The 23,371-nt window shown below is 44.2% G+C and overlaps 1 protein-coding gene across 13 annotated transcripts in view; it reads right to left on the minus strand.

Annotated features, from left to right (window-relative positions):
* Positions 1–23,371, minus strand: part of TBC1D30 (TBC1 domain family member 30) — a 159,334-nt gene that overhangs the window by 104,846 nt on the left and 31,117 nt on the right. The gene's annotated exons all lie outside the window — the stretch shown is intronic.

Below are 23,371 nucleotides of genomic sequence, written 5' to 3' on the forward strand. Positions count from 1 at the left end.
ATAGGAATTATACCAGCAATATACATGATACAATAGTTATGTATGCCTCCTAGTTTTATATTAGATTACTTCCAAGTATGAAAACTTAGAAACCTTTTTTGGAAATAGCAAATAAACAAGTGGACAACCTATATCCACATATGTCTTCCTGGTTGTTTGGCTAAGTTTCAAACAATCCTCTAAAAAAAATTATTTTGATATTTGGATCATACTTATTTCAGTTTCTGATTGTTTTAAAGAAACAGTCGAATGACAAGAAGATTAAAAAATGAATGGGTATTGTTGTGTCCTGGGCCTGCTGAGGCAAGTCAGCAGGCCCAGAAATGTTGCAAATGGTCCTGGGCAACCTAAAAGCTGCCCGGGGCCCGACTGGTTGGCGCCAGTCTTGCGTGCAGGCGCAAGGCACGAAAAAGGGGAGTTGGGATTGGACATTTGGGAAACTATAAAAGGCCTGCGAGCCTGTTGGTTTGCGGAGTGGTAATGTGGAACGAATAAAGGAAGAACTTGGTTAACAACTTGTGCGTCACTTCAATGCCGCGAACTCCAATACTTAAAAGTGGCAACGAAGGTGGGATCGCTGCAAAGAAGACAATTCGAAGAACCTAGTCTCCACAAAAAGAGCTGGAAGACTGGAAGTTGGTGCCCAGATCTGCACGGGCCTCTTCCCAGCCTGAGTTGCAGCGAGGCTAAGAGAAGCTAGCAATGTCGAAGATCAGCCGGTTGTCTGAATTCGACGTGTCTCACCCGGAGCGTTGGAACTCTTAGGTGGCCTGGGTGAAAAACTACCTGCGAGTTAACCAGGTTCGAGAAGACGGTTTGAAGGCAGCAACCTTGCTGTGCGTCTGCGGGCAGGACACTTTTGATGTGGCCGAAAATTTAGTAGCTCCTGCGCCGCTTGAGTCTGTAATGTACACAGACTTGAAGAATATGCTGAAGGACCATTTTCATCCGAAGCTATTGAGCAGCGGGACCAGAAGCCCGGTGAGTCTGCTGCGGAATTCATTGCTGCCCTGAGACAAGCAGCCAGGCCTTGTGAGTTCAAGGACCTGGAGGAATGCTTACAAGAGCGTTTTATCTACAGCTTTAGAAGTAGAGAGCTGCAACAAAAAATCTTTGCTAAAACTGAAGTCACATTCCAAGATGTCTTACGTGAAGTTGCAGCTAAAGAGGTAGCAGGCGGTGCTGTAAAGGCTTTGGGTCTCGCCAGAAGTACTACAGCAGTTGCATCCGTCCATCAAGAGGTCGCTCAGGAAGTGCAGGATCCAGATCCAGAAGAAGAGGTGGACAGACTTCACCAGCCTGCAGTAGAAAGGCTGCGAGAGAAGCCAGTCAAGACCCCGGCAGCCCTTCAGTGTCTCGGATGCGGAGGATGCCACAAGCGCTCAGACTGCCAGTTCCACTTCACCATTTGTCAGGCATGTGGTAGGCAACGCCACATTACCATTGTCTGTTTGGGTCGCCAGCAGATACAATCTCAAGAAGAATTGCTTCAGAAAGGTACCAGGGTCCCCAGCCAACACAGGGTGGGTTTCTGCACATCACGCAGGAGTATTCTGAGGACAGGGACACACAAGCCCCTTAAGAAAAAACTTCGCATTGACGTGAAGTTGCAATGGATGGAGTTGGACATAGGGTCCACTCTGTCAATCATTTCACTTGACACCTTCAAAAGGATTTGCAGCAGTAGTGGTCTTCGAGTCAAACTCAGGCCATCAAATCTAATACTCACTGACTTCCAGAATTCCAAAGTGAGTGTGAAAGGGGAGGCTACGCTCAAAGTACAGGGTAAGGCTTTTGAGGGCCTCCTAGATGTGATGGTAGTTGGGGGTGAACATACAAGTTTTATTGGACTCAATTGGTTTGAGGCCCTTGGAATCCAGGTGACTGGGCTTCACAGCATGCAAATGTTGGGCCTTTCAGAAGTCTGCAAGGAGTTTGCTGATGTGTTTAACTCAGAGCTTGGCTCCTACAAGGGGCCTCCCATTGCATTACATTTAGACCCAACTATCACGCCCCTCAGGATCAAGCCTAAAAGGGTGCCTTTTGCCCTCAAAAACAAGATAGATGCAGAACTGGACAAGCTGCTCCAGCAGGGCATCTTAGAGCCTGTGGACTATAGTCCATGGAAACCCCCATTGTAACGCCTTTAAAGGCTAATGGAGAAGTCCGCATATGCGCAGACTATAAGTGCACACTGAATAAAGCGTTGCATCAGCACACATACCCAGTGCCTGTGGTAAGCCACATTCTGGCCTCCCTCAAAGGGGGGTGCCTTTTTGCAAAACTTGATTTGGCACAGGTCTATCAACAGCTACCTGTTGATGAGGCAACTGCAGAGGCCCAAACCATTGTGACACAGAGGGGCCTTTAAGATTAAAAGACTGCAGTTTGGGGTTAATGTAGCCCCTGGCATATTTCAAACTGTTATGGAACGTACACTTCGGGGTATTCCTGGGGTCTGTCCCTACTTCGATGATGTCCTCATTGCTGGGGAGTCATCTCAAAATCTAGTAAAAAGATTAAGGGTTGTCTTGCTTCATTTCCGCCAAGCAGGCCTTAAATTGAAGCAAGACAAATGCAAAATAGGAGTCACTTCCACTGACTTCTTAGGTTTCAGGATTGATGCTCAAGGCATCCACCCTGCTGAATCCAAGCATCAAGCGATTCAGCAGGCCCCAAGTCCCAAGTCCAAGAGTGAACTGCAAGCTTTCTTGGGGCTCCTAAATTTCTATCACACATTTTTCTCACATAAGGCTGCAGTGGCAGAACAGTTACACCGGCTCTTAGACAAGCAGACTCCTGGCAGTGGACTAAAGTCCATGAAAGGAGTTTCAATGAGGTTAAGGCCTTGCTCTCTTCAAATGCTATATTAGCGCATTTCAATGAGCAACTGTCTGTGTGCATTGCATGCAATGGATCTCCTTATGGGGTGGGAGCAGTACTTAGCCACCTGAAGGCTGATGGGACACAAATTCCTGTTGCCTACTACTCAAAGATTCTGTCATCTGCAGAGCGGAATTATGCTCAGATTGACAGAGAAGCCTTGGCCATAGTGGCTGGCATAAAGAAATTCCATGATTTCTTATATGGCCACCACTTCACGGTCTACACAGACCATAAGCCTCTGCTGGGTTTGTTTACTACTAACAGACACCACACATTATTTCCCCACGTATGCTGAGATGGTCTATTTTCCTGTCAGCATATGACTACACTTTAATTCATAAACCTGGAAAAGAAATGGGCCATGCAGATGGCCTCGGCAGATTACTTCTAAAACAAATAGAGGCAGATCCTGCTCCTGCTATTAACATTCTTTCCATTCAGGAGTTGCCTGAATCTCCCCTCAATGCTAGGGACGTGGCTGCAGAAACTGCCACTGATCACACACTCACATGTGTGCCGACATGGGTCTTGTCAGGATGGCCTGACATGTGTGCAGATGCTGTGTTTCAAAGCTTCTGGCAAAGAAGGCACGAACTGTCTACATTTAAGGGGTGCCTGTTATGGGGTAGTACAGTAGTTATCCCAGCCTCACTGAGGTCTAGAGTCTTGTCCTCTCTGCATGAGGGACATCCGGGCATTGTGCGCATGAAAGCGTTGCCATGCAGCCATCTTTGGTGTCCTCGGCTTGATAGAGCTATCAAGGCTCAGGTCCACGGGTGCCAGGTGTGCCAACAGTCATGGTCTGAAATGCCTCAGGCCCCTGTACACAGGTGGGAGGAGACATAAACCCCTTGGTCAAGGGTACATTTAGATTATGCTGGGCCCTTTCAGAGGCAATTCTTCCTTATCCTTGTGGATAGCCATTCCAAGTGGCTAGAGGTTGTACCTGTCTCCTCCACTACTACCGCTAGGACCATCCAGGTGTTGAGAGGAATCTTCGCTACCCATGGGCTCCCTGATGTCCTCGTCTCTGACAACGGCCCCCAATTTACTTCTTGTGAGTTCCAGGCTTTCCTACAGGCCAACTTGATAGGGCACACAATATCAGCTCCCTTCCACCCTTCCACCAACGGGCAAGCTGAATGGATGGTACGCACCACCAAAGATGCACTCAAAAGAATCACGCATGGTAGCTGGCATCACAGGTTAGCAGATTTTCTTCTTGCACACCACACCACACCTTGCTGTCAAAGCAGCGTTGACACTTGCACTGCCATGGGAAAGAGCCCAGCTGAACTCTGCTGGGGTCGACGCCTCATCAAGAAGTTGGACAGACTGCACCCAGACTGGGTGGCTTCACAGGTGTCACAGCCGTGGGCACCTCGGAGACTTCAGGTGGGTGATCCGCTCTGGGCAAGGAACTATGGTCCTGGACATCTCTGGGTCACTGCTGTTGTCTGCAAGGTCTCCGGGCCACTATCATGTGAAGTAATTTTGGGAGATGGCCACGTCCTTCAGCGCCATATTGATCAACTGCACTGGTGGTTATCCCCTGACGTTTCCGCTCCTGGCTCTGCCCTCGGGGGGGAGGGGGACCAGGAACAAGCTCACACTTCAGGTCAAAATCCTGGGAATCAGTCTTACAGTGCCTAGGGATTTCTGCAGGTTGCTGTTAAGAGTGGAGGAGCAAGGGCATCCTCAAGGTTCAGCTATTGCTCCGAACAGGGAGTCACCCCGGGGGGTGGCCTGCACATCAGCAAGTGCTCCAAACAGGAATTCTCCTGAGAGGGGATCTGCCATAGAGGCAGCTCCTGACTCTGGCACCTCAGCCACCTACATGGGGGACTGGAACTACTGGGGCACGGCTGCAACGCAGGTCACATCCAAGGCTGGTCGCAGGCTTGAGGGACAATGTTCCCAAGAGCAGTCCATGGTGGAATGGGAGAACCCCACTCCATCATTGGGCTTGGGGAATCCTCCCTGCCAAGGGAACTTGGCTGGAATTCAGAAGATCCAGCCAGTCAGCTGCGGCGGGGGTCACCTGACATAAAAAGGCATCAAAGTCCTGGTCTATTGAGCCCACCAGATGGGCTGGTAGGCCAGGCACCATTAAGTAAAAGTCCTGGTCTGCCTAGCCGGGCAGGTGAGCTGACAGACCAGGCACCCTCCCTGACCTTGCGTAGGTCGCAAAGGGCTAAGGCCACTCCCAAGCATCTGGGAGACTATGTGAGGTTTCTGTTATCACAGAGACTATGTGAGGTTTCTGTCATCACAGAGTCTGTAACTGGATGAGGGTTTCAACACCTGGTATAGTGTAAATGCACCAATTATGATTTTGGGAGAACGTTTTGTTTAAGTTAACCTCATTATGTTATAAAGGTATTCTGCCTGTGTGCTGGGCAGAGGAATTCCATGTTTCCCGGCTAGGAAACGAATGCAATTGTATGTATAGATGTGTCTTTCATCTAGGGGGGAGGGGTGTTGTGTTCTGGGCCTGCTGAGGCAAGTCAGCAGGCCCAGAAATGTTGCAAATGGTTCCGGGCAACCTAAAAGCTGCCCAGGACCAGAATGGTTGGCACCAGTCTTGCGCACAGGCACAAGGCGTGAAAAAGGGGAGTTGGGATTGGACGTTTGGGAAACTATAAAAGGCCTGCGAGCCTGTTGGTTTGTGGAGTGGTAAAGTGGAACGAATAAAGGAAGAACTTGGTTAACAACTTGTGTGTCGCTTCAATGCCACGAACCCCAATACTTAAAAGGTATCCCCAATGACCTCTGACTGTGGCCTGATCTTACTTGTTTCAACCACTCAGCAAATGGCCCTCAACATAGTGTTCTTGAAATATAGACTTCAGAAAAAAAAAACAGGATCACACATGATAGCATGTATGCAACAAAGAAGCTTATAGAAGTTTTCCATATTGCTCCTACACAATATAGGAAATGATAGATTATAGAGAAAATGTGAACAATACTGTAGCATACAGTAGGAATTTAGCTTATATTTATAACTGCTGCAAAAGAAAATCTGAAATCACTTCTTTATAATCCTTTTTCTTTGAATTCTGTAATTTTCTATTTATTAGTGAAAGAGAAACCAGGAGATGGGGAGTTCTAATCCTGCCCTAGCCATGAAAGCCAGCTGGCTGACTTTGGACCAATCATTCTCTCTCAGCCCAGTCACAGGGTTGTTACTGTGGGGAAAATAGAAGGTATACAAGTGTAGCAATAAGTCTCTACCAGTAGACAGGTGCTTTCTGTGCCTTGTGTGTTTGAGCAAGGAGTGTTTAATAAATTGTAGCATAATTTATCATGCAATTAGTCTATATTTCTCAAAGACTTTCTATGACAACATTCAATATAACAGTTATGTGGCTACCAAACATGACCATTCAAAGTTACAACGGCATTGAAAAAAGTGATTTACAACTGTCCTTGCACTTACAACTGTTACAGCATCCCCAGGATCACTTGATCAAAATTCAGGCACTTGGTAACTAACATGTATTTATGATGGTTGCAGCATCCTGGGTCACCATTTGTGATCTTCCCAGTCAGCTTCCGATAAGCAAAGTCAATGAGGAGAGCTGGATTCCCTTAATAACCACATGATTCACTTAACAACTACAGGGATTTGCCTAACAACCATGGAAAAAGGACATAAAATCGGGTACAACTCCCTTACTTAGCAATGAAAATTCTGTTCCAATTGTCATACATTAAGGACTACCTAGTTAGCTTTAACACATTTGCAGTATATATTATGTCCTATGATCCCATGTTGATTTTTTTCAGTCACATAATTATGCTTAGCAATTGGTGATCAACTGAATCAATCCCAACAGCCCCGTCAAATGGAAAGATATATAATATCAGATCTAACAAAAGAAGCAGTGCTGCAATATATTACAAAAAATAAGTTTCCTAGGTAAAAACTCAAAACATTTTTCAATACAATATCAGTTAACAGCAATAGTTCAAAGAGTTCAGCATAACTTTATCCTTGAATTAGTTAATATTACCAGACTTAGTATTAAGAAATTCACACATGTAAACTATTTGTAAACATAAGACAATTCCAAGAAACCTTAAGGTAATGAAACAGCATTACCTTAAGACATGATCCAGTGATAAAGACTACAGATTACATTATTAACCCATTGAGGTAGGACTGAGGAAAACCAGTCAGTTTAAGACAATGCTGAATCAATGGACCAATGATCTGCATTATTGTACTAAAGCATTTTATTTAACAAGGTATGTTTATCTCCGAAAGATCCCAAATTTCACAACTGAAAAAAAAAGGTAAAACAAGAGAAACAACAAATTAGCTCAAATGCATTTAACTGCATTCAGTAAAATCTAAATCTTAAACTGAACCTAAACAAGGGGGTTCAGCATAATATCCCAATGTAAATTTTGCCCTTTAGTATTTCTATTCTGATATTGCATGCAAATATATAAGAGGCAGTGTTTGCGTTGTGATGTTGTAGCCCATGTGTCATCACTTTGAAGAAATTTTGGCTTGCTGCAGCTGTCCCTGATTTTAAATGAGATACTTTTCATCATTTTTTTCTATTCTTGGTCAGTAAGAATAAAAAATTGTGGGATCCTTAACCATGCACACACTAAGCTCAAGGGACAGGGCACCAAGTAAAGGTATCTCTCTAGAACAGGCATGTTAAACGTGCGACGTCATGTGATATTGGGCCGGTTTTGCCATTGCCGGCAATGGGGTGGGCGTGGCTTCCACGTGACGCATCCGGCCTGTGGGCTGGCAATTTGACACCCCTGTTCTAGAAGATAAGTGCTGGTGACAATAATAATTATTAAGCTGCATACCAGGGCAAGAAGGCAAGGCTATGGTGCATAAAATTCAGGGGACTTCAGGAAGAAGAGAGTTGAGACTTTCTACTGTTTGTCCTTTGGGTTCAGCCCTGTTGCTACATGTGGACTGACAGTCTGTCTCAAGTTATCAAGTTTGCTCCATGGCCAAATAAGGACTTGAACCTGGAGCTCCCCTCTCCCATTCCAATAATTAAATATTACAACACATGGGTCCACTATACCACACTGAGGAATAATGCCATTTCGCAGTGGTATTTAAAATAATGTTGAGGTGAGTTTAATTATTTTTTACCTGGTCGGCCTTGCAGGAAGCTATCTATTACTCCATGCAAAATCTCAAGGGCTTTGCAGAACCATCAGGGAATGGGACCCTGGCCTTCCTCGTCCAGCTACAGCTGTTGTCAGGTTCCAAACGGTTCCCTATTTTACTTACCTTCCTTCTATCCCTCCATCTTTGGGACCTGCCATTCTGTTGGGGGAAGGGGGAGCCCAGCATTACTTGCATTATTTGCATGTTTGTATTTGTTCACCAGATCTGTTTCCCTTTCCTGATTGCCATGGGGAGGGGTATGATAGCTCTCCGAAGACTATCACGACAAGTTGGATGCCAGCAAAGCCAGTAAATTGCATGCCAAGAGCAACAGCTGATCTCCCCAAGACACCAGCTGATTAGATACAATTCAAATTCCCGAGCAGCTTTGGTGGGAGGGGTTTTACGGCTTGGGTGACTATACGGTGTTAACAAACTACCTCAGACCTCGCCTTGATCCCCCACTGTTACTGATCCCCAAATAAAAGAATCCTGTTTGAAGCAGTGATTGCCTCAAGAGTTCAAATTCTTGGGAGAACAGCTGAAGTGGGTCGTTACAGAAGGTGAGGTCTGCATGACGCTCAACCCAGAGATGCAACTGGATTACCAGGTGAGCTGCAACTATTGCACATACGGAGGAGTACCCATCGGAGCAATGGCCTGGAAACCTCCAACAATCGAAGGATGAAGAAGCCCTCTCCAGAGAAATGGAAGTGGCTGCACCGTCCGATGAAGGGGACTGAGCCAGATGGTCCCTTGGAGTCGGTAAATCTGAAGGTTGGGAGGAGAGAGATTCCAAAGTTACCCTGAACTGAGGAGGGAGGAGAAAGAAGAAAGGGTCCAGCCCTGCCCCCGAGACAGAAAGGGGGGGAAGGAGGAACCAAAATCAGAAATTATGGAGGCAGTAATGGAACACGTAAGGAGAGTCTTAGATGAATTCAAATTACAGCTGGAGGAGGACTGGAAATTTGAGGCAGAATCAGGGGGAGAAGAGTCGGAGGTTGAGGAATTGGTGACCAGAGAGGGAGGGGCCATGACAGCCCAGACCACAGCCTAGTACTCAGGGTGTCAAACTCAGGCAACTAGGGGGCGACTGCTTCAGCCAGTAGAAGCAAAACCGGTCCCAATTGGGGCAAAATTTGACAGGGATCCAAAGTGGCTGGGTTTCTTCCTTGCACAGGTGTTCACGTATATGCAGATTTATGGGAGGATGTTACCTATTGATCTGGAGAAAGTCCAGGTGGTCATGTTAGCCCTGGAAGGGGCAGCCGCTGACTGGATGGTCACCCTCTATATCTGTAATGCATCTGAACTGCAGAATTTTAATCAGTTTATGACTGCACCCCGCAGACACTTTGAAGATCGACTAGCTAATAAAAAAAGCCCGGGAGCTTATAAAAACAATAAAGTAGGGCAGACGGCCAATAGAAGAGTATATGGAGGAGTTTAGGGAGTTAGCTAACTGTCTCTGTTGGCCAGAGGACATCCTGGTAAGCTGCTTCCAGGATGGACTTAATGAGGACCTCTACAATGTCTGTGTAGCCCATGGGGCCCAAGACAGTTATATGACTGGTGTCTGCTGGTGGAAGAGGTAGAAATTGATCAACGTAAGCACTTACACCACCCGGTGAAGTTAAATTTCACCCCACACTCAGAAAACTGAAGGGAATCCCAAGGCAAACACACTAAACTAGTCAGGGCTGTATTAAAGAAACTGCACTCCGCTAAACTGTATGCTAAATTATCAAAGTGCGAATTTCACAAAAGTCGCATTTACTATTTGGGGTATCGCATTTCACACCAGGGAATAGAGATGGACCCAGAAAAGATAAGAGCTGTATTAGACTGGGCTCCCCCTAAAACTCGAAATCAAATTCAAAGTTTTCTGGGGTTTGGGAACTTCTACAGGCAGTTTATTCCCTCTTTCGCACAAATCGCTCTTCCTATTACAAATTTATTAAAAACTAAAGGGAGGGATAAACCAAAACCTAGCAAACCTATCAACTGGATGGGGGAGTGCCAAGCAGTCCGAGCCAGCTGTCAGAGCAGGCGGTTGTGTGAATGGTTTCTCCAGCACTGCCAAACGCTCGTCCTAGGTCCGTGGGGCTCATCCGAGCCGAAAGAAGCCTCGTGAGGGTGACAGAAGGTGTGGGCGATCTGCTGCTCTGCCGTTGGTGGCGACTGGTGAAGGGTAGCGGATAAACCCGGTACCAAGCGGATCGGGAAGAAGACGGCCAAAAATGGCCGCTGAAGCTGACAGCTAGACAGAGTAAGCGTGGAAATAGTGGAACGATGGTAAATTGGATTTGACTAAATTGACTTTTCCCAAAGCTTTGTGAACGGTTTTGGTAGACGCATCAAAAGAGAATGTGGAAAGGGGAAGCCTGGAAAAAGTGAAGCTGAAGGAGTGAAAGTGGCAGGAAGAACGCCCAGAAGAGCCTGATGTGGAGGAGCCAGGCTGCACTGATTAAAGACCTAACGTTTTAAAAGCCACTCAAAAAGACAGGAATTAACCTTAATTTAAGTTAAGAACCTTGTCTCATGGCCTCGGGTTTTTGCCTTTGTCTGCTGAGTGGATTGGCCAGCAGAAAGGAGTCTGATCTCTTTCTTTTAGTGTTTTTTTTTCTTCTTCCCAGAAAGAGATAGAGATTGCATGATAAAAGGAACTGGAATGATATAGAGACTGACAACTTTGGAAAGTGTTGCTGAGGAGAGAGCAGGTGACTATATGGATGTATAGAATGGTGTGAGACAGAAGAAAGAAGAAAAGAGAAAGGATATTAAAGAAAGATTGAAGGGTTTATTGGATTATATAAAGAAAAAAGGAAAACGCTGGGAAAGCTTAAAGTTAACAGCTGAGATTGAACAAGTTAGAACTTGTACTTGCATTAGCATTATATTGGTAGAGTTACATAGATGGAATATACCAGCGATATTGTTGTTGTTTAAACACCTGGAAGGGGAATAACGTAAAGGGGGAGAAAGTGGAAGAACGAAAAGAGGGAAGTGGAAAGTGGATATTTTGGAAGAAGAGTAAGAGGTGGGAAAGTTTATTTAAAATGGCAAGCAATCCAAATTTAGCTAAGATTGGTGGGGGGAAGAAAAACGTAATACAAGGTTCCAGCCCTATGAGCCAAAGATCGTTAGATGACATGCTTCAAAGAGAATGTTCCAATCCACTTAAAGAATTGCAGGCAATGATGCAGGCAATCCAGGAAGTCATGATGAAGAACCATGAGGAAATCAAAACAGAACTAGAAGTAGTTAGGAATGTTACTGGAGAAATGAGAGAGAAGATGCAGGCAATGGATGGAAGATTTGAAGCTTTTCAGCAGCAAATCGCAAAAAATGAACAGAAATTGCAGGCAGTAGACCAAAGATTGGATAATGAAGAAAAGAAGGTGGAAGAGATGGACAAAAACTTAACTGAGGCTAATAAAGCGTTAATGACAGCGGTGACGTTACTGGAATATCAATAATATGTTATTGAGGAAAGAGGAGAAGACCTTCCAGACAAGATGGCAGGTTTGTTGGCAGGAGCTCTGGAGACTGACAAAGAAGAGATGGTTGCTGGAATGGACGAGACATACAGGCTGCAGACAAACTATGGGAGATGACATAACCTTCTCAGAGAGGTCCATGTAAAGTTTATAAAAAAGAAAATTAGAGATGAATTATTATATAGAACACGTGAGGAACAGTTAGAATATGGAGGGAAACAAATTATTGTATGAAAACAGATACCAAAAAGGATGATAGACCTCCGAAAGAACTACCTCTTCCTGATATCCAGGTTACATCAAAGCAATGTAAATTTTACATGGTTAACACCAGAGGGGCTTATTGTGACTTGGCAAGAGAAGAGACTTAGATTGGATACAGTAGAGAAAGCGGAAGACTTTTACAGGCAATATTGTGCTTCAGAGAAAGACCTGAGGGATCTCGGAGAAGAAAGAGTTGTGGTTGAAAAAAGAAGAGCTATTGAACGAATGTTGAAAAAAGGACAGAGCAAAGCATGGAGGAAGTGAGAGGGGGAAGAGGTCAAGACAGGCTAGAACAGTGGTTCTCAACCTTCCTAATGCCGCGACCCCCAACCATGTGGTCGTAAGTCAAGGACTACCTGTATTTCCCTGCAGGCGGGGCAGGAGGAGGCGTGCACACTCCACTTCCTCTCCTGCGGCTGGAGCGCACACTGGGCAGGCTGAGAGTACATGCAGGCCATCGCCCAGCACCCGCCTCGGCCCGGGAGCACCGTGCATGCGTGGTGACGTCCCCTGCACTGGCCGAGGCATAGCTGGCAAGCAGCAGCAATGGCACAGGCTGACCACCGGGTGGGCTACCAGCTGGCCCAGCCCAAGGGAGGTAAGGCACCCGCCGGACCCCACGCACGCCAGCAACCCTCCCTGTGCCTGACGCTGCCCCACTAGCCTTAACTTGGCCACCGCACATTCGGTGCAGCGGCAGGCAGGCCCAGGCGCTCCTGGGCGGCCATGGCACGCAGCAGCGAGGGCGCAGGGCAACCACTGGCTGGGCCACCAGCTGGCCCAGCCCAAGGTAAGTAAAGCACCCACCGGGCCCCACGCACGCCAGAAACCCTCCCTGCGCCCGCCGGCCTCCCACCTCTCACCCCTGGCCCTCTTTTACTTACATTTAGTAGTTGCTCAGCAGGGAGGGGTGGAAACGTCCAGAAAGCTTGCCTTAGCTGCAGACAACTTGCAGCACCGTTTGCAGAGTGGGACTTTTGGCGGGCTCAGCCGGGCAGAGACAGCCTGGACAATTCCTATTGGCTTTTGAAAGCCAATAAAATTAGACTCTATTCAAGAGAGTCTATTCTATTGGCTTTCGAAAGCCAATAGATTCTATTGGCTTTCAAAAGCCAATAGAATAAGAGGGAGTAGCACAGCTAAGGAAAAGGGGGGGGGAAATGGCAGACTGCTTTGTTTGGCGACCCCGTGAAATGGTCGTTCGACCCCAAATGTGGTCGCAACCCACAGGTTGAGAACCGCTGGGCTAGAACAACAGGGGAGAAGCTCAGAAGTGACGAAAGAAATAAGAATTACTAGAAGCACAAAGACACGACAAAAACAGGACAATGGGAGAGGAGTATAAGATTTGGTCAACAAATATTAGAGGGTTGAATGCAACAGTAAAGCATAGGAAAGTTTTCAGTAAGCTTATTAAACTAAATGCGGACATTATCGCCTTACAGGAGGTTCACATAAAAAGTGATCAAGAAGATCTATTAGAACAACCTAAATTAGGTAGGCTATATGTTTCACTAGACAAAAAAAAAAGAGGAGTAGCTCTGTATGTTAAGCAAAAGATAATTTCGAAACAAATCTATAACGATAAAGAGGGAAGGATCTTGATAGTTGAGGCTAAGCTGAATAAAAAAAATATAATAATTGTTGCAATATATGCCCCAAATGGAGCTCAAGTATCCTTTTTTAAAAACCTTCATAATAAGCTGAGTGATATAGAGGGAGATGGTTTCTGTATAATCGGAGATTTTAATGCGATTGCAGATAAAACAAAAGACCATAAAAGTACAGAGGCAAGGAAAGGAAACAAAAAAAAAACACTTCCCAAAACCTTCTTTGAGATATGTACAGATTTTAGCTTACATGACGTTTGGAGGTAAAGGTATTATGGTAAGAGGTAATACACATACTTTTCTAATATACACAGATCATGGACCAGGATAGACATGCTATGGTTTACAAAAGAATTAGCCTCGGAAATTCAAGAAATTGATATTGAACCTAGCCTCTGGGCAGACCATAATCCGATAAGTTTTCGCTTGAAAGGACAAAGGAGCAGGCCAAGATGGACTTTCCAAAGAGTAATTCTTAAAGAAAAAGAATTTAAGGAAAAAATGGAGAAAGAGATGCACCTTTTCTTTCAAGCGAATGACAATGAGGATACATCCTTGCAGAACATTTGGGATACAGCAAAAGCATTCATGAGGGGTATAGCAATTTCGTATATGACCAAGAGAAACAAAGAGAAAAAAACAATATACGATGAGGCTCGAGGAAGAATACAAACAGGCCAAAACACAATTTCAGAGAGATCCTGAAAACAAAGGATTGAAAAACAAAATGGATTTAATTAAACATAAACTATGTATAGAGGATTCGGAAAAGTTGGCACAAAAATTACAGGCAGCTAAGCAAAATAACTTTGAACATGCGAATAAACCGGGAAGATGGCTAGCATATAAACTAAGAAGGCAGAAAGAGAAGCAATGGATTCTTAATTTGGAAGACGAGAAAGGAGAGATTCAGGGGGAGGAGACTATAGAAAGGGGAATCGCCCAAAGATACTATGAAAAACTATATAAGAGAAATGAGGGAAAAAATGCAGAAAGGATAAAAGAATATTTAGAGAAGGCAGACATACTGAATATTCCGGAGGAAATAAAATCTATGTTAAATGAGGAAATAAGAATAGCTGAAATAATCAGGGCTATAAATAAAAAAAGATCAATAAGGCGACTGGCCCAGATGGAATACCAGCAGAACTATATAAAGAACAACAAAGTGCACTCAATCAATACCTACTAGAAGCTTTCAACGCTGCATTAACTGATGCTAAAATACCTAAGTCCTGGTCAGAAGCAAATATAATATTGATTCCAAAAGAAGAAGCGGAAAAAACACGGATACAAAATTATAGACCTATTTAATTATTGAATTCTGACTATAAAATTTTTGCCTCAGTAATGGCGGAGAAATTCAAAAAGTACCTAATTGATTTCATACATTCAGATCAAAATGGGTTTTTACCAAACAGACAGACTAAGCAGAATATAAGAACAATCTTAGACATTCTCGAATTTTATGAATCGCATAGTGATCGTCAAGTGGCACTTCTGTTCCTTGATGCACAGAAGGCTTTTGACAATGTCAATTGGCAATTTATGATCCAACAACTAAAATTAATGGATGTTGGGGGGAAAATTTTAAACGTGATAACCGCAATATATTCCAAACAAAAGGCCCAGATCATAATAAATGGAGAGGCCACTGATAAATTCAACATACAGAAAGGTACAAGACAAGGATGTCCACTCTTGCCATTGTTATTTATATATACATTAGAAATTCTTGCTAGAGTAGTAAGACAAGAAGAGCAGATTAAAGGACAAGATTAAGAAAGAAACATACAAACTTCAAGCTTATGCAGACGACTTAGCATTTATATTAGAAGACCCAGAACAATCAGGACAAAAACTATTCGAAATATTGGAAGAGTATGGGGATCTGGCAGGTTTGAAAATAAACAGAAACAAAACAAAGATTATAACAAAAAACATGACTAACATACAAAAAGGAAACCTCGAGGCAAAATTAGGTATACAAGTAGTTTCCAAATTAAAATATCTAGGGATAGTTATTTCAGCACGCTGCTCATCAATTAAAGAAGACAATTATGGCAAATTGGTAAAGAATATAAAAGTAGACTTAGACCATTGGAAAAATTTGCATCTTTCATTACTTGGGAGAATTGCTGCAGTGAAAATGAACATCTTACCTAAAATGATATTCCTGTTTCAGAATATCCCAATTCAATTAGACAAGAAATTTTTCAAGGAGCTGAATAAATTAACCTTAGAATTTGTGTGTAAGAAGGCAAGAATAAAATTAAAGGCATTACAGGATGCCAAAGAAAGGGGAGGTTTAGGTTTCCCAAATTGGGAGCTATATTTCCAAGCAGCGGCCCTAACATGGATTAGAGACTGGATAACTCTTAGAAAATAAAAGATGTTTACATTTAGAGGGTTATGACCTCCAGCAAGGTCATAATGGATGGGGCAAAGCAGAAACCAATATTTTTTAAGACATAAGGTTCAGCAAGAATTAATAAAAAGCTGGAATATAGTTAAACGTCAATATTACACAAAGATTCCGGCTTTCACATATCCCAATTTGTATAGGAAAGACAAGGCTATTATATATAAAGACATCTTGACAGAGAAAGGTTATTTAAAACAAAAACAAGAGCTAAAACAACAAGGAATAGACATAGAGTGGTAGTCTTATCTCCAGATACAAGCAAGATACATGAAGGATAAGCAAGAATGGGGTATTAACAGACAAGATACGGGGTTAGATAAAATACTGCTAGGCCCAGAGAAAAAACAAATAAAGAATATTTATAAACACCTGTTGGAACATAAGCTATATGAGGAGCAGGTTAAAGAAACTATAGTGACGTGGGCAATAGATCTAGGATATAATATAAATATGGATCAATGGCAGCAAGTATGGGAGCGAAATAACAAAATCACATTGGCGACATCATATAAAGAAAACCTGTGTAAGATGGTTTATAGATGGCATCTCCCTCCGGCCAGATTAGCCAAAATGTATAACGGATATTCATCTATGTGTTGGAAATGTAAAAAAGAAAAGGGCACCTTTTTTCATGTATGGTGGATATGTAGAGAAGCACAGGTGTATTGGCGTATGGTCTGGGAATGGGCAATAGAAATGACTAGGCAAAACATTCTATACAAACCTGAGGCATTACTATCAGGAATACTAGAGAAAAATGTAAATAAAGAGGATACATATTTAATTATTCACGTGGTTACGGCGGCAAGGATACTATTTGCTCAAAAGTGGAAAGCAATGGAAGTACCGAGTGAGGAAGTACTAATAAAGAAAATTATGTATTGCGCAGAACTAGATAGGATAATTAAAATATTAAAAAATCAGGAAGAAACAGAATTTTATCGAATATGGAATAAATTTTATAGATGGAGGGGAAAAAATGGAGGTCACAAATAAAGAGGTAAGTTAAGATAGAGACCAGAAATGTATAGTTTGTATATAGATATATTATATGTAATTAATGTACAATATGGACTGAGATGTCAGTCAAAGACGATTTACCATGTTCAATGTTTTTAATCCTTTTTTTTCTTTGTACTCAATAAAAACTTAAAAAAAAACCCTAAAAACCGTTTTCTCTATGGAACCAGTGTTGAAGCACCCGGACCCAGAGCAACCTTTTATAATACAAGCAGATCCTAGTGACATGGCTGTGCATGCTGTATTACTACAGAGGAACAAAGGGGGGCAGTTACAACCGTGCGCTTACACCTCCAGAAAACTTTCAGAGATGGAGCAAAGGTGGGCATCCCGGGAGAAGGAAGCCTATGTAGTATGGTGGGCGTTGCTAACTTGGAGACATTTTTTTGATGGGAATAAAATACCATTCCAAGTATGGACAGATCATAAGAATCTAGAAGCAATGAAAACTCCTAGGAAACTTTCACCCAGGCAGGCAAGATGGTCTCAATATTTTCACCATTTTAATTTCACTATCCACTACCTCCATGGAGGGAAGAATTTTTTAACTGACGCTCTTTCTAGGTTACCTCAATATAACAGCAAGAAAGCTGAGATCACTAAACCCTTCTTATACCCTCACCAATTAGCAGCTCCTATTATCACCAGGGCCCAATCAAAGTCGAAAGTTCAGGTGAACAAAACTATTTCACATGAATTCAAGTTAGCACTAAAAACTGACGAGTGGCACTGCAACCATAAAAATGTATGTAATATAAAAGATGGACTAGCATGGGTGGGGGAGAAAATCTATGTCCTGACTGAAATGGGAATTAAGGTGATGCAGACTGGACACAATTCAAAAATTGACAGCCCCTTTGGATGGGTTCATGAAAACATTACACTTGATTAAGAGACAATTCTGGTGGCCAGCACTCAAAAAAGATATTGAGAGTTATGTAGCCAGGTGCCCCATGTGTGCAGCAACGAAACAGTACCAAGGGAAGAGCCCAGGACTACTTCAGCCAGTAGCAAGCCCTTCAGCACCATGGAGAGAGATTTCCATGGATTGTGGAACTACCCAAAAGTACTGGTAATATGGTTATTTGAGTGGTTACAGATCTGTTTTCCAGGCAGGTACATTTCATCCCGAGATCAAAAATCCCCATGGCAAAAACTTTGGTGAAACTTTTGATACAAAATATCTGTCGGTTCCATGGCGCCCCCAAAGGATAATTTCTGATAGAGGGTGTCGGGCCTTAGAGGAGGGCACTCCGGAAACAACCCCGGTCTAGACGATATACCTACCGGTCGGCAAGCTTCCCTCACTGAATGTATCGATCTGCGGCCCGACATCCAGATGATCACGGAAGCATGTGCGGTTCGATCGCCGCACATGCGCAGATAGCGTATAGGACCGCACCACGCATGCGCAGAAGGCCCGGACAGTCAGAATCATCCAATGCGCATGCGTGGCCATAGAGCTGCAGCCGGTGACAAAAACTGGAACAGTTGAGACCCAAGAGCCGAGAGAGGGAAGCGTCGGGAAGCCTCGGGAACCGAGAGCCGAGAGAGGGAGGCGTCGGGAAGCTTCAAGACAGATGTCCACTTATGGTGAACTGGGGCGGCGTAGGAAGTGGGAGGTGGTGCATGGGCGTTGGTGTGGGTGCGGGATAGGCGGAGTAACCTTAGATTGTATAAAAACACGTGAATGGAATGGCTGTTAGTGCTGACTTTAAGCATCTTTGGTGTTTAATAAACCAATGTTCTTCGTTCCTGGCGTGGTGGTTCTGTGCTAGTTGACTTCGGAGTCAGGACGAGGCAACAGTAAGTCAGCACTCACATACAGCGACTGCTAGGTAACTGGGGAGCGGGTAGAGCCGTCATGGCAGAGGGGGGTGCAAGACACCGCTCCAACAGGGGATGTTCCTGACCAGACAGATGAACAGGATGTGCTTGCAGAGCCAGCCGTGGTGGAGGAGAATCATAAGCAGTTACCTATACAGCCACCGGAGGTTAGGTCACTTCGTAAGGAAAGAATCAAAGTGGCGGTAGAGTGTAGTGAGGGGGAGTATCCGTTCCCGGCTGAGTACGAGGATTTAAAGGAAGTATTCAGTGAAAAGGAGTGTGATGTGCTCCCGCCGCATCGGTTCACTGATTGTGCAATAGATATTGTTCCGGGGGCAAAGATGCCGAAGCCTCGAATGTATCCAATGTCTCCCAAAGAGTTAGAAGAATTACGGAAATACATTGATAAAAACTTGGCACGAGGCTTTATACAGCCGGCTCGATCCCGGATCGCTGCTCCTGTGATCTTCCAGGGAAAGAAAGATGGGGGCTTAAGACTCTGCATGGATTTTAGAGGTCTGAACACAGTGTGTACAGAGTATATGTATCCCTTACCCCTATTGAAGGATATGTTAACTCACTTGTCATAGGGGAAAATCTTTACTAAACTAGATCTTAGAGAGGCATACTACCGCATTCGCATTAGGCCAGGAGATGAATGGAAGACTGCCTTTAATTGTCCCTTAGGTAGCTTCCAATTTACAGTTATGCCATTCGGACTGAAGGGGGCTCCTGCAGTATTCATGCAAATGATAATGGAGTCTTGCATGAATATTTGTATCGTGGGGTGTTAGTTTACCTAGACGATATTCTAATTTATTCAAGAACTATGGATGAACATATAAAGTTGGTTAGGGAAGTGTTGGATAAGCTCCTCAAGGCTCAGTTATTTGTAAAACTCTCCAAGTATGAGTTTCATAAGACCCGTATTGACTACTTGGGGTATAGAATATCAGCCTCCGGTATAGAAATGGATCCAGCAAAAGTAAAGGCAGTAATTGAATGGCAGGCACCTAGGACGAGACGTCAATTGCAAAGTTTTTTAGAGTTTGCGAATTTTTATAGGCAGTTTGTCCCTAACTTTGCACAGGTAGCCCTACCCCTTACAGAATTATTGAAAACTCGGAAGAACCCTGTAAAACCTCGACCTGGCCAAACATTAGCATGGACTAAAGAGAGCCAAATGGCGTTTGAACAACTAAAGTCCTTGTTTTCCAATGAACCCATCCTGCTGCATCCGGATCCAAATAGACAATTTATTGTGCAAGCTGATGCAAGTGATGTTGCGGTAGGAGCTGTTCTATTACAACGAAATACCACAGGTAATTTACAGCCCTGCGCATACACATCACGTAAGTTGACGGAGATGGAGAGGAGATGGGCAATATGGGAGAAAGAGGCTTTCGCCATTAAATGGGCATTGGTTACGTGGCGACACCTCTTGGAGGGGGCTAAACAAGAGATAGAAATCTGGACAGACCACAAGAATTTGGCGGTGCTGCAGACACCTAGACGGTTGTCACCAAAGCATGTGAGGTGGGCACAATATTTTAGACAGTTTAATTTCCAACTCAAATATGTTCCTGGGGGTCGGAACTTTTTAGCGGATGCGTTATCTAGAATGCCCCAATATGAGAGTAAGAAGGAGGAGACAGTACAAGCAATTCTACCTCCCTATACGCAGGGAACAGTTAAAGTGGTCTCCCACTCAGCTAATAGAGATATAGAATCGGAATTGAAAGTAGCAGTGCCACAAAACCCTTGGTTCAGGAATCATCAAGACCTGTTAACACAAAGAAACGGGTTAGCATGGTATGGAGCAAAATTATATGTACCCAGGAAATGAGGGCTAAGATCCTTAAAAGATGTCATGATGTGAAACAGGCAGGACATTTTGGATTTCTGAAAACCCTGCATCTGACTAGACGCCAATTCTGGTGGCCCACATTAAGGAAAGATGTAGAAAAATATGTAAAAGCGTGTTCTACATGTGCCACATGTAAACCCTATCCAGGAAAGCCTGTAGGATGTTTACAATCAGTAGTTGATCCAGAATATCCATGGCAGGATATAGCTATGGATTTCATTGTAGAACTTCCAGAGAGCAAAGGACATACGGTGATATGGACAGTAATCGATTTATTTTCGAAACAAGCCCATTTCATCCCGTGCAAGAAGTTGCCAACCGCTCGGAAGCTAACCCATATGTTCCTTACCCACATCTATCATATACATGGCGCTCCTCGACGAATAATATCTGACCGGGGGGTTCAGTTTACGGCTCGATTTTGGAGAGGATTCATGGCTTTGCTTGGTTCATCACAAGGGCTTAGTACCGCGTATCACCCGGCTACTAATGGAGCAGCAGAACGAGCCAATGCGGCGGTGGAACGGTATTTAAGAAATTACGTGTCGTACCAACAAAACGACTGGACCGACCTACTCGTATTTGCAGAGGTTGCGTACAATAATGCTGTTTTAGAGTAGGATATGCACCATTTAGAGTAGTATCTGGAAGAGATTTCGTTCCCATACCTGAGTGTCAACAGTTCGAACCACAGCCATGTTTGCCAAAAGAGTGGACACAAAAAATCAGTGTGGTATGGGCTGCTGTCAAGACAGCATTAATAGAGGCTAGTCAGAAAATGAAAGAACAAGCGGACAAAAAACGTCAGCCGTTTACTGTGGGACAACTAGTTTATTTGTCAACAAAGTATATACGGATGAAGGTGCCATGTAAGAAGCTGGGACCCAAATACGTTGGACCCTTCAGAATTGTTAAAGTAATTAATCCAGTTACTGTAAAACTCCAACTTCCTCAGATACTAGGAAAAATACATCCTGTATTTCATTGTAGCTTACTAAAACCAGTGTCTATGTATCGTAGGGAACCTCAACCCGGTCCTGTTGCCAATAACGAGTATGAAGTACAGGAGATACTTGATTCACGCATTAAACAGCGTGACCTGTACTACCTAATTCGATGGAAGGGTTATCCCTTATCAGAAGCCACTTGGGTGCGAGCCACCAATGTACAAGCCCCTCGGTTAGTTAAAAGATTCCATTTACAGAACCCTGGAAAACCAGGAGCCAACCTTACAGTGGGAAATAGGGAGGCGGGAACAAATGTCATAAAATAACATGTTTATCTTTCTTCCAGGGTGAGCCCTGGTGAAGGGGGGGCAGTATGTCGGGCCTTAGAGGAGGGCGCTCCGGAAACAACCCCGGTCTAGACAATATACCTACTGGTCGGCAAGCCTCCCTCGCTGAATGTATCGATCTGCGGCCCGACATCCAGATGATCACGGAAGCATGTGCGGTTCGGTCGCCGCACATGCGCAGATAGCGTATAGGACTGCACCACGCATGCGCAGAAGGCCCGGACAGTCAGAATCATCCAATGCGCATGCGTGGCCATAGAGCTGCAGCCGGTGACAAAAACTGGAACAGTTGAGACCCAAGAGCCGAGAGAGGGAAGCGTCGGGAAGCCTCGGGAACCGCGAGCCGAGAGAGGGAAGCGTCGGGAAGCTTCGGGAACCAAGAGCCAAGAGAGGGAGGCGTCGGGAAGCTTCCAGACAGATGTCCACTTATGGTGAACCGGGGCGGCGTAGGAAGTGGGAGGTGGTGCATGGGCGTTGGTGTGGGTGCGGGGTAGGCAGAGTAACCTTAGATTGTATAAAAACACGTGAATGGAATGGCTGTTAGTGCTGACTTTAAGCATCTTTGGTGTGTAATAAACCAATGTTCTTCGTTCCTGGCATGGTGGTTCTGTGCTAGTTGACTTCAGAGTCAGGACGAGGCAACAGAGGGGTCCAGTTTACTTCTGAAGAGCATTTCTGAATTTAATGGGCTCTAGCCAAGGCCTCACTCTGTCCTGGAACAGTACCTGAGATGTTTTCTTAACTACCAGCAGAATGACTGGTCAGATTTATTACCATTTGCTGAAGTGGCTTATAATAATGCTGTATATTCTAGCACTGGATTTACCCCATTTCAAGTCGCCAATGGGCAGACCTTTGTAGCCATGCCAGAACTTCCTCTTAAAGAGCCATGCCAGAACTTCCTCTTTGCTACAGGAATGGACTAAGCAACTACAGAATACTTGGCCAGTAGTCAGGAAGGCACTAGATGAGGCTAGGGAAGCTTACAAAACCCAGGCTGGTAAGAAATGAACAAAAACCATTCACCAGTGGGGAACGTGTATTTCTTTCTACTAAATATTTGCAATCGTTACAACCCTCAAAGAAATTTGTGGGTCCTTTCCCAATTAAACAAATTATAAACCCTGTAACTGTTGAATTAGACCTACCAAAGAATCTACGGAAAATCCACCCAGTTTTCCATTGCAGTTTGCTGAAACCAGAAATTACCTCCGACTTCAGGCCACCTCCTCCCCCTCCTATTTTGATTGAGGGAGAACAACATTTTGAGGTCCATGACATCTTGGACTCTAGAACCCACCATGGGAAAACTCAGTACCTTGTGTCTTGGAAAGACCTCCCTGATTCCCAGAGGGAATGGGTCTACAAAGAACATGTTTGAACTCCTCAATTGCTTAAATGTTTTCATACAGTTTCCTGATAAACCTAAATAACGTTGTTGTCCCCCTTTCTTTCTTTCTTTCTTTCTTTCTTTCTTTTTTCCTTTTTCTCTTCTCTAGGTGGATCTCCCTCCTTTTTGAAGG

This window comes from Crotalus tigris, unplaced genomic scaffold, assembly GCF_016545835.1.
Source record: "Crotalus tigris isolate CLP2741 ecotype Arizona unplaced genomic scaffold, ASM1654583v1 scf7180000020961.217079, whole genome shotgun sequence".
Classification (NCBI taxonomy): Eukaryota; Metazoa; Chordata; class Lepidosauria; order Squamata; family Viperidae; genus Crotalus; species Crotalus tigris.